Source organism: Pteropus medius, unplaced genomic scaffold (genome assembly GCF_902729225.1).
Source record: "Pteropus medius unplaced genomic scaffold, Ma_sr-lr_union100, whole genome shotgun sequence".
Classification (NCBI taxonomy): domain Eukaryota; kingdom Metazoa; phylum Chordata; class Mammalia; order Chiroptera; family Pteropodidae; genus Pteropus; species Pteropus medius.
The window spans coordinates 19,243,910-19,256,062 of NW_024349802.1; the positions used below are offsets into that span (position 1 = coordinate 19,243,910).

A 12,153-nucleotide genomic window follows, 5' to 3' on the forward strand; every position below is an offset into this window, starting at 1 on the left:
TCTGGTCTGGAATTTGTCAGACTGATGGTACTAAAACTCTCTCTTTTTCTTTTCTTTCTTTCTTTCTTTCTTTTTTTTAAAGAAATTATTTGTAGGACTACACTTATAAGAGATAAGGAAAGATCTTCCCTGGATGAAGAAAGTGATGAGGAAAGCATAGAGCCTTACAAGCCAATCTATTCTCCAACAGGTTTTCTTGGAAATTCTACCAAACCCAGTCTAAAAAACATTGGTTTTAGTTATCTATTGCTTATCGTTTCTGATTGATACATAAGCCATCTGATATTTAATGGCTTCAAACAACAATTATTATCTCACATTTTTGTATGTTGACAAAGTTCAGCTGAACTTTGAGATCTTTGAGTTCTTTTATTTTGAGATCTCGTGTAGTTGCATTCAGATGGCATCTGTGGCTAAAATCATTGGGAGACTTCTTCGCTCTCATATCCTGGTTGAGCTGGGATGGCTGAAGGAGCCAAGGGTTGATTAGGCATCTCTCTTTTAACCTGGCCTCTCCGTATGACTAGATTGGGCTTCTTTACAGCATGGTGGTCTCATCTTACATGGTGGCTGGATCCTCTCAGAGTGAGCATTCCAAGAGACCTAGACAGAAGCTGCAAGCTTCTAATGACCTATCTTTGGAAATTATACAATATCAAATCACCATTTCTATTTGTTGAAAAAATAATAGACTGGTCCAAATTCAAGGGGGGTGGAGGAATAGATTTCATTTCAGTGGGGAAATAACTTGTGTTTAGGGAGTGAAGATATTAATGGTTGCCATTTTGAGACAACTGCGATCAGTAATGTTGAGCCCGGAGGAGGCAAAGACTTAACCCTAAGACCTCAGAGCCAACAATGGTAGAATGAAGACTAAAGCCAAAATCATAAAAGATGAAATCAGCTTTCTGAGAAAATCTCAGTTCTGAATCCTCCCACTCAATACTGAAAATTAAAAACTTACCCTGCTTATTGTAGACCAGCCAGGCTTTACATTTAAAAGTCATTATTATTGGCATGAATTTAGATTTTAAGAAGTTACAAAGTACAAAAATTTATACTTTTAAAGAGAAGAAACTGTAATTGTATTAGAGATTATCAAGGGCTTAGAAATAAATCTAACAAAATATGTGTAAGGCTTATAAAATGAAGATATAAAATTAAAGAGATATCAAAGAATACATAAATGAGATATTTATTTAGGAGAGTTATACCATGTTCAGGGATAGGAATTCTTAATACACTAGTTCTCCCTTATCTGCAAAGGATAAGTTCCAAGATCCTGAGCAGGTGCTTGAAACCACAGACAGTACCAAGCTCTGTATATACTATTTTTTTTTTCCCTATACATACATACCTGTGATAAAAGTTAATTTATAAATTAGGCATAGTAAGAGATCAACAAGAATAATTAATGATAAAATGGAACAATTATAATAATATACTGTAATAAAAGTTATGTGAATATGTTTTTTCTCTCTCAGCAAACTACCACAAATTTCTTTTTCCTTCTTCACAATTTTATGGATAGAAGATTTATTCTTACTGTATGTAGGTCTTAGCAATCTCAGCTTACAATTTTTTTCTTTCCTTATTATGTAGAGAACTTTCACCTTTTCACTTAAAGGAAGCACTTTATGGCTTCTCTTTGGCCTATCCAAATTGCTAGCATTACTACTCTTATGCTTTGGGGCTATTATTAAGTAAAATAAGGGTTACTTGAACATAAGCACTGCATTACTGTGACAGATGATCTGATAACTGAGAGAGTTACTAAGTGACTAATGGGCAGGTAGCATATACAACATGGATATGCTGGACAAAGGGATGATTCACGTCCCAGGAGTGATGAAGTGGGATGTCTTGAGATTTCATGCTTCTCAGAACAGTGTACAATTTGAAACTTATGCTTTGTTTATTTCTGCAGTTTTCTATTTAATATTTCTGGACTGCAGTCAGTGAAGGTTACTGAAACTTCAGAAAGTGAAACCCATGTAAGGAGGGAACTGCTGCTGTGTCATAGGGCCAATTCTCTTAAAGTTGTTCTGTAGATTCAGTGGATGTCCGAATAAAATTACAACAGGTTTTTCTTTTCTTCCCCACAGAACTTGACTAAGATAATTCCAAAATGTATATGAAACAGTAAAGGGTTGACAGTAGCCAGGACATTTCTGTAGAAGAGCACAAAGGTAAGTAAAACAGTGTTCACAGCTGTACTGTGCATAATGGCAAAAACCTGGCAATGGCCCAGATGCTCATTTTAAGGAATGTGTTGTATGAATAAATGGCATTGTATTCACAGAGTTTAATCTTATACATTAGCCAAAGCAATGAAATACAGGGCCTTGCAACAGTGTGGTTGAATCTTAGCAACTTAATATAAAGGGTTTGAAAAGCAAGTGCTCACCTTTTCATCCAACTTGATAATCACTTTATAAAATAAAAATTCATACAGTTGTTTATTTTATTTATAAAATAAAAATAACGACAATGGAAATACTTTAAAAGAATTCATACAGTTGTGGTAAAACAACTGTAAAGGTTAGGGACTTATGAACAGAAGATTTAAGTTCATACTTCTTTCAGACGGGGGAAGACAGCAGGATAACATGGGTGTTCATGTGATTAGATATAAGTTATCGTTAAGGCTATATCTTTTGATTTGAGTAGTGAGAATACTAAATATATTCTTAAAAATGACCAAATATAGTTCTTTTGCCCATTTTTAAAATAGATTTCAGTGTTTTTGCTATTGTAATATGAGTTTCTTATATATTTTGGATATTAACCCCTTATCAGATGGTTTGCAAATATTTCCTCCAATTCCTGAATAGACATTTTGCCAAAGAAGATATATAAGTGACCAATAAGTATATCAAAAGGTTCTCAGCATCATTAATCATCAGGGTAATGTAAATCAAAACCACAGTGAGATGGCCCCTTACACCTGTCAAAATGGCTATTATCCAAATGACAAGAGACAACAAGTATTGTTGAGGATGTGGAGAAAAGGGGACCCTTCTGTGCTGTTGGTGGGAAGGTAACTTGGTGCAGCCACTGTGGAAAACAGTATGGAGACTCCTAGAAAAAATAAAAACTAGAAGTACCATATGATCTAGTAGTTCCACTCCTGGGTATGTAGCCAAAGGAAGTAAAACCAGTATCTCGAAGAGGTATCAGCACTTCCACGTTCATTGCAGCATTATTCACAATAGCCAAGACATGGAAATATGTGCATATTTCCAATTCGATATTACTCAGGTATAAAAAAGTAAATCCTGCTGTTTGTGACAACATGGATGAACTTGGAGGGCATTATGATAAATATAGTTAACCAGACAGAGAAAGACAAATACTGTATGGTATGGTTTATATGTGGAAGCTGAAAAACAAAAAGCCTATTTCATAGAAATTACCAAATACACAGAAGCGAGTCATGCTAGAGTCAATCACGAGACCAGGAATTATGATTAACTAGTTCTGTGCACTTATGGTTCAATCAACCCACCAGCCAACCAACTCAACCTTGGTAAATATTGTTCAGCCTTAGTATTCTGCCACCTAGCTTGAAGAATGTAAGCTGGCCTTTGGCAAAGTAATGCAATTAGGTAGGTTTCTCTTTGTTGCCTGCCCACTGGCAGAGTTTGCGCCTCTTTTTATCTGTCTCACAGAATGTAGAAGGACTGATCTCTAAAGCTGGACAGGTCAGATCTTCTACTTACACTCCTTGTTCCTCAGGAAAGGAAACCAAGGCTAAGAGAGGTTATGTGGCAGTCAAGCCAGGACAAGAATATGTATCATGTTACTCCTTGTCTGACTTCATTTTTTTTTTTTAATAGTTAAGTTTCAAGTCATTGTCGTACCATTTTACAATTAACCTTTTTGATTCAAAAATCTGTAGTAAATAATGACTGTTTGCTAGTATACTTTCTTGGAGTCAAATTTCAGTATATCTTTTTTTTTTTTTGCTCTAGGTCTTTATTTTATCTTTATACTTACATATATATCAAATTATATACAACATTATCCACTGAAATATTGTTATAGCAAATATATTGTAAATAATTTAAATATTGATTAAATACAGGATGAGATATCTATACAAAAGCATATTATGCAGCTCTTAAGAAAAAAGCAGCTCTTTATTTATTTATTTATTTATTTTAATTACGTTTATTGGGGTAACATTGGTTAATACAATTATATAATTTTCGGGTGTACATTATAATTTAACATCTGTATATTCTATTGTGTGTTTACCACCCAAAATCCAGTTTCCTTCAGCTACCATATATTCGATCCCCTTTATCCACTTTACCCTCCTCCTACCCCACTATATTTGACTTTGTTTACCTCATCTATCTCCTCCCTCCTCCCCCACCCCACTAGTAACCACTAGTCTATAGTTCTCTGGTAACCATTAGTCTATAGTCCATGCCCATGAGTCTCTGTTTGTTTGTACTGTTCCTTTGTTGCTTTTAGGTTAAAGTTATAATTGGAGTCAGTTCTCTCTCTTTTTGCAAACACATGCATATACACATGCCTAATACATATAACGGTTAATTAATTATTTATTTGAAAGTTTCAATACAAGCACTATCAAACTTGATAGGCTCCATATTTATTCTCTCTCCCCCCACCTCATATTGTAAAGCAGGTGATAAGATTTAGGAGTACAGCTTTCAGTGGAGATCGAGATGTTGCCTTTCTTTATGATATTCATTAAAGCATGATAGCTCGCTCCTAAAAGAGAGAAGGCCAAAGAATGCAAACTTATGTCGCAATGTCTTTAGTTTACTCATTTCTAGGTTTCATCAGATTGGAAGGAGAGAGTCAGATTTACATTTAGTAGAAGGAACCTGAGAAATAGTTTTCTCATTTTGCAACCGAAGCAGGCCAGAGAAGGAGGAGATATCTTGGGTAGTCTGGATATAATTCTAATTAATTATGGGAAGGAGGATGGCCTGACTTGCTGTGACAGTTTTTGTGTCAACTTGGCTAGGCCAAGTAAGTACTCAGTTTTTTAGTCAAATACTAATTTAGGTGTTGGCTATGCAGGTATTTTATGGATGTGGTTAACATCTACAATCATTTGACTTTAAGTAAAGGAGATTTTACCTTCAACAATGTGGATGGGCCTCATTTAATTAGTCAGTCCTTAAGAGCAAAAACCAAGGTTCCCAGGAGAGGAAGAAACTCACCTTCTGCTTGAGTTTCCAGCTTGCTGACCTGTCCTGTGGATTTTGAACCTGCCAGCCTCAACAACTGCATGAGCCAATTTCTTAATCTCTCTTTATACGTTCCATCCCTCCCTTCCTCCTCCTCCTTTTGGTTCTGTTTCTCTGAGAACACTGATACCCTTGCCAGGCAAAGTTTCTGAGAGGACACTGGGACATTGGGGCTGTACTGGTTTTTGCCAGTCAGGTGGACTTGGTCAGGGCAGGGACTACATTTTCCTGACCAGTGCTTCCCTGGCACCTTCGGAGTGCCTGGCACAGAGGGTGCTCAGTAAGTATTTGATGGGTGAATGAATGAATGATCTGCCCTTTTCTGAGGCTCAGTTGTTGTTTCTATAAAATGAGAGGGTTGGTCTATTTAAATGCTCTGAGACTCTTCCAGAAATGTAGAGTGGCAGTTAAATCCAGGGGTCTGGATTGAGATGTAATGGGTTTGTGTCCCAGCCAAACCACTGCATGACCTTGGGGAAGTCGCTTTAACCAAGCTAGGTCTCAAGTTCCTCATCTGCAGAGTGAGAGTTCTGACAATGGGTAGATCATTAGACTTGCTGTGAGGATTGAATGAGGCAGTGCTTGGTGCTGAGTGGTGTGTCTAGCACAGAAAACGTATCACTAACTGTTAGATACCATAACCACTATCATCAGCATCGTCTACCGGTGTGATTCATTATCTTTTAGGCATCTTTCTCCAGGGCTGTGATTCTCTGTGGAATGTTCTGACTGGGGAACATGGATAGAAGAGCTGTATGTACAACTACCAAAAGCTAGTAATTGAGTCCAAGGGCCAATATGAAGGCTGAGGAGCACACAGCAGCCCAAGGAAGTTGGCATTCAGTGTCTCACAGTGACTTCAACTCACTGTGAGGTTGGCCCTGAGTCTGCAGGTACATGAACACCTGGATGAAGAGGAGTCAGAGTGATCCAGGTGATTGGCAGTGAGATTGCTGTGGCTGAATGAATTTACAGAGCATATACAATAAACACTCACAGTCGTGGGGCAAGTCTCACCACCGTCCCTGGCCATTTCTACATGAGGTAGAGAACTCGGGTGCAGAGAAGTGTCATTACCTGCCTCAAGTTGCACAGCAAGTTGATGGAGCAGCTGCAAGGCTGGGCCTTCTCTGTCTTTTGGATAGATACTACCTAGGAAGGCAACCTGACAAGTAGGAACCAGGGGCTGTGGTTTCTTTCTCGATTTCCCATTGGCTAGCTTTGGATAATCCCTTCTCAGTTTCCCCTTCAGTTCAGTGAGAGTGTGGGAATAAGGGTTTCTGTAAAATTCCTTTTAGCTCCAAATGCGTAAGCTCTTGGGTGACACATGTGCCCTGATATTCTAAGTGCTTTAGATATCTTATTTCATCCTCATAATAGATTTTACAGGTAGATGTATATATTATTCCCATTGTATAGATGAAGAACTGAAGTTTACAGAGTTAAATGACTTGCCTGAGCAAGTGATCCAACTGCTTAGTGGCAGGGCTGGGTTTCATATGCAGATTGACATGATGCCCAAACCCATGTCTATACATATAGTCTCTTGAACAGATTTGTCTAACAAAGGTATGAAGAACTCTGGATCAGGGTTGCTTGACCTGTTCATGGGTGGAACACTACTAATTGTACTTATTCCCCCAGAGCCTATCCTGCTTTGTCTCGGTACACTTTAACTCTCTTCTGGGCAGAGCAGATGGAAGGACAGGAACATGTGTGCGTGATCAACTCAGTAGCGATGTTATTGTTTCCTCCTGTCCTCCTGGCCGGTCTGGATCACAGCCATGCATGCTGCCAGAGACAGTTGGCAGACTCACCTCAGGTTCAGCGTAAGTCAGCAGCCCAATGGGGCAACAAAACAAGGGCAAACACGTGGACTCGTATATATTGCACCCTGAGCAATGGGATTTGGCGTTAAATGGAGTCAGGGACATGCTGGGTCACAAATACGAGCTGGACCTTAGGCTTGGTTTTTCATTTGCGGCATGGAATCAGGTTGGGCAAAAGAGTCCCAGGGATTTCCCGTGAGGAGGCATTGAGCACTATTCTAAGGGGAGAGCCATAAAAATCTTTCTAGACTTAATGCTAAGTCAGAAACCAGAGTGGGAACCAGGCATCTAAAATTCATCCAAAAGTCCGCTTCTGTCTCACCTAGCTGTATACTCTATCACATTGTCCTGTTCTATTGTCTTCATACCACCTAACATCATCTAACATGATTTTGTTCATTTATTCATCATTTATTGTCTGTCCCCCCGGACCAGAACTGAAGCATTTGAGAGCAAGAAACTTACCTGTTTTGTTCACTGTTAGGTCATCAGCTTCTAGAGTAGTTGGTTCAATGTGTACTTGTCAAATGAATGAACAAATGAAAAACAATCTTTTCTCTAGGAGACATCTGAACAGCACCAGGCAACTCGTAGAGATGTAGATTGGTTTTGTTCTTTTCCTTGGCCACTGAGCAAATACCTTTCAAGGTCATGAGATTAGAGGGGAAAGAGAAAGTTGGATTAAAAATAACTATGGTCCCTCCCTGATCTGAGCTTTAATATACTATGATTTTTCTTCTAAAAGCTCCCTTCTAGTGCTTCTCAGTGATTTTGTATGCTTATAGTTTTATGCTTAAAGATTATAGAGTTATGGAAAGTGACCAGGGAAAAGAGAGTTACCTTGGTCAGTCAGAAATTTAAAAATGAGCGTGGATGGTTTTATTAAACCTACCCTTTCCTCCCTTTGCAATAGCTGGGACATAATACAACCAACCTTGAATTTAGGATGGAGAAATTTGAGCTCTTGCCTTGTTTCTGTCACTGGATGAGCTTGGAGAGCTTATTCTATCTCTCTGGATTTTGGTGTATAATCATCCCATAGACATTTCTTGCACACTTACTAGACGATGTGTGTCAATTTAGATGACAGGGGTACAGCATTGTGGGGGATGGGGAGCCAGTCTTTACCATCATCGAGTTTACTTGGCCAGGGTTGGGGGAGGTGGTGGAATAGACAGTAGAAATGTAAAGAAATAAGAAAATTTAGGAGAATGACAAGCGCTACAGAATTAAAACAAAGACAGATAAGTAAACCATGAAAAGGAATATGTGGACTGATTACGATTGAAAATGCTTCTGCATGGAAGCAACATAAAAGCTCTGAAGTTTAAGTGACAAGAATGAGTTGGTCACAAAACCTAGAAGATCTTCCCAGACAAGCCCGAAGCTTTGAAGGAAGGATGAGTTTCACTTATTTCAGGGAAATAGTGAAGTGCAGTCTGACTGGTGCTTAGTGGATGGGAAGAAGGCAGGGGACAGGGGTGGAGGGAGAGGCTGGGTTAGATCACCGAATACCTGTAGACAAGGTGTTTGACTTGTTTTCTAGTGCGATGGGAAGTTATTCATCTTTTTTGCTGATTGATTCCTCCTTTTCTTCTACGTCTCTTAACTTTGGAGTACCCCATAGCCCAGGCTTTTCCATCCAAGCTCTCTCCCCAGGTAATCTTATCCAGTCCCCTGATTTTAAATGATACCCATACCCTGATTATCCCTGACTTTATACCTATAGAACAGACAGACCATTCAATGCTTCTACCCTAGTGTCTTAAAGGAAACTCAAACTTAACATGTAAAATAAAATTCCCACTCTTCTCCCACTGTTCCGCAAATCTGCTTCACTCATAGTCTGCCTTGTCTCTGAGAAGCGTGAACCTACCTGTTCAGTTTCTCGGGCTAAAATACCTGGAGTAATCCTTGACGCCCCAGCCCCCGGACGTGTAATCTGTAGCAAACTTGGATGGTTCTGCCCTCAAATTATACTTATGGTCTGATTGCTCACCACTATCCACTACCCCTTAGTTCAAGCCCCATCTTCTCTTGCCTGGATTACTGTACTAACCTCTTACCTGACCTTCTTGCTTTAACTTTCTTTGCTGATTCTCAGCACAGCAAACAGTGTTCCTTTAAAACTGTAACTCAGATCATGTCACTCTTAATCAATACTCTCCAAGTTTTCCCCATCTCACTGAGGGTAAAAGCGTAAGTCCTCACAGTGGCCGACATGATCCTACGTGACCTGGCTGTTCATTTTCTTCCTGAGCTCACCTCCTATTGCTCTCTCCCTTGCTCACTCTGCTGCAGCCATTCTGGCTTCTCCTTGCTGTTTCTTGAACATGCCAGCCATGCTCCCGCTCTCAGACCTTTGCCTTGGATGTTCCCTTAGTTTGGAGAGCTTTCTTCAGACATCTGTGTGGCTCATTCCCTCACTTGCCCAGTTCTTTGCTGGATGCTACCTCTCCTTGGGGCTCTTAGTGCCCCTAGGAAAATTGCACCCCAGGACCCCTAAGCTCTACCTCTGCTTTGTTGATTGCTTCTCGGAGTAGTATGTAAGCTCCCAAGGGCATGTATCTTCATTCAGTTTGTTCACTACTCTGTTACTAACAGTTTGAACAGGATTCCATAAATGCCAAATGTTGAATGAAAGAGAGAGTTTTAAGCAAGAAAGTGACATGGTATATTTTACAAAGATTGTTTGGCAGTTGTATGACAAGTACTGTTGCGGGGAGACTGAGAGGAAACTGGGGCATTTCTTAGTAGCTCTTGTAGTGGTCAAGAAGTGCGTCGATGGTAGCTTATTCTCAGATGTTTCGGGAGTAACTGCTAGGCAAAGGACAGGCTTGGGATTTATTTTGGAAAAGCTGACAGGACTTGCTGGTGGATTAAATGTGGACTGACGATGAGGAACCAAGGGTGCCTCCTAGGTTCTTAACCTAAAAAATTGGATCGACAGTGGTATTATCCAAGATTTGGAAAATTGGAGGAAAAGCTACCTTTTATTCATTATTCATTTGTTTGAGGGTGGATTAAAGTTCTTTTGGGAGCATATTCAAGGGCCTTTATTTATCTTTTTGATGAAACACCTAGACGAAAATATTGAGTAAGCAGTTGGGTATATGAATCTAGAGATGTAGCATCTCGGGCTCCAGCCTGGAGCTACTGAATGAGAACCTGCACTTTAGGAAGATACCAAGGTGATTTGTGGGCGCATTAAAGTTTGAGAAGTACAGACTAGGAGATGCGAGGAACTCATAAACTGGTGATGTATGTATGGGCTGTAGTTTGCCAACTTCTGGTCAAGATGGGAGAAAACAGTGAGTTTGTTCCATGTACAGCTTGGATTGAGAGTTAAGGACTTCTCGGAGCAGCATTGAGAAGCATTTATGGACTCATCATGATCAGTTAGTGATACTTGCCATAAGTGTGGGATGGGGAGGGGTCCTGTGGGTCGGGAAGTTGCCATCACTGAACTGGACTACTTCAGAAGGCTCTTCCAGCCCTGACATTCTCTAACTTTGATGCTGGCAAATTGCTCTTGGACCAGAGACTGGGAGATGCCTCTGGAAGTCACTTGGTTCTGCCATTAGCTAGCTCTGTGACTTTGGGAAAGTTACTTACGTACTTGGAGCCTTAAATTCCACATTTCCTCCTGCCTAACTCTAGGTTTATTTGGAAGCGTAAGTGAGAAAGAGAATACCAAAAAGCTTTGTGAACAAAAATATGCTGTAGAAATAAAAGGTATTTCTATAATGATGACGAGAATAATGAAGACAATGTAAAAGGCTCAGAGACTATCATTGACATTTTTAGAACGCAGTGAGTTAATGGTCAAGTCAAGGGTGTAAATTCAAGTTTCTTGATTCCCAAGTATATTGACCGCCTCTAGGGATTAGTCCTAGGTTCTGTTCCTAAGCCTTTGAACAAAGAAATCATGTACATGAGCACATCCAAATTTAGTGATGACAGGGCGATCTAGTAACTGTTAATATTTATTGAATACATATTTTGTACCAGGCACTCTAAGTCGACTATAAGTATTATCTCCTTTAGTTCTCATATCAGTTCTTTGAGGCGAGTGTTTTGTGTACCCCCACTCTACATGAAGAAACTGGGGCTGAGTGTATTACTTCTCGTTGAACATTTTCCTTTTTAATTCGGGACAGTCCTTTAGGTCACAGGGATGCCTTTATAATGGTAGCAGTTCAGACCCTGTGGCAGGCCAGTTGGTGATGGGAGGAGGGCTGTTTGGGGCAGAGAGCAGATTGGGCTGTTTCAGTGCTCCTGAAATGGCACAACACAAGTGGCAGCTCGCCCTGCCAAGAAGGGTTGGCATGAGCCGAGTTTGTCACCTTGTAGCAATGAGTGCTTTCCTGGCCCTTCTCAGCCCGAAGATACTGTAGCTGGCAGTCCTGGGGCAGGGACATGCTCAGCCAAATTGGAAGGCAGGACTTCAAGATGAGAGAACTGGCAAAGGTGGGGCCACGGAGCCGGGCAGGACCAGGCTGCTGCGCTCCGTGTTCACAGCACGGAGCCCATTTCCAAATTAAATCTCCTGGACTGCCGACTTAAGGAGAGGTGAGAGAGAGCAAATCAGCAGAGCAAAGGTGAGAGAACATGAACCATTATTCCATCCTTGATTGCTGGAGGCCCAAGTAATCCTGGGAACAGTACATCAGTTCTGAATTTAAATCTAATAAATAGGGTCCATAAATAGATTTTCTTCTACCATTAAGCAAAGTAGCCTAGTGGTTAAGTGTTTAGGCCTTAAATCATCGACCCAGGTTCAAGTCCTCTGCCATCATTTGCTAGTTATGTGATGGTGGGCATGTTTATTTGTCACTAAACCTGTTTTCTCATTTATAATGTACTGAGGTAACAGTAGGACCTGCCTCACAGATCTGTCAGGAAGATTTAGTAAGATTATTTGTTTGAATTCATCATAGTGGCTGACACAGCAAATATTTAAAACATGATAGCTTTATTTAAAAAAATTGCTATCGTAACATCATTACCATCATCATGATTGTTGGGGGCATGAGGAGGTCGAATAAGTAACAACCCTTTTCTCTGCTTGAGTTCTGTATCAGCTGAGAAGTAAA

General features: G+C 40.1%; 1 long non-coding RNA gene across 1 annotated transcript in view; it reads left to right on the top strand.

Annotated features, from left to right (window-relative positions):
• The window catches only part of LOC120581602 (uncharacterized), a 327,878-nt gene that overhangs the window by 143,535 nt on the left and 172,190 nt on the right, over window positions 1–12,153 (top strand). The window contains exon 10 of the long non-coding RNA XR_005647346.1: window positions 2,106–2,189. This is a non-coding gene — a long non-coding RNA (uncharacterized LOC120581602). The remainder of the gene's footprint in view (window positions 1–2,105; window positions 2,190–12,153) is intronic.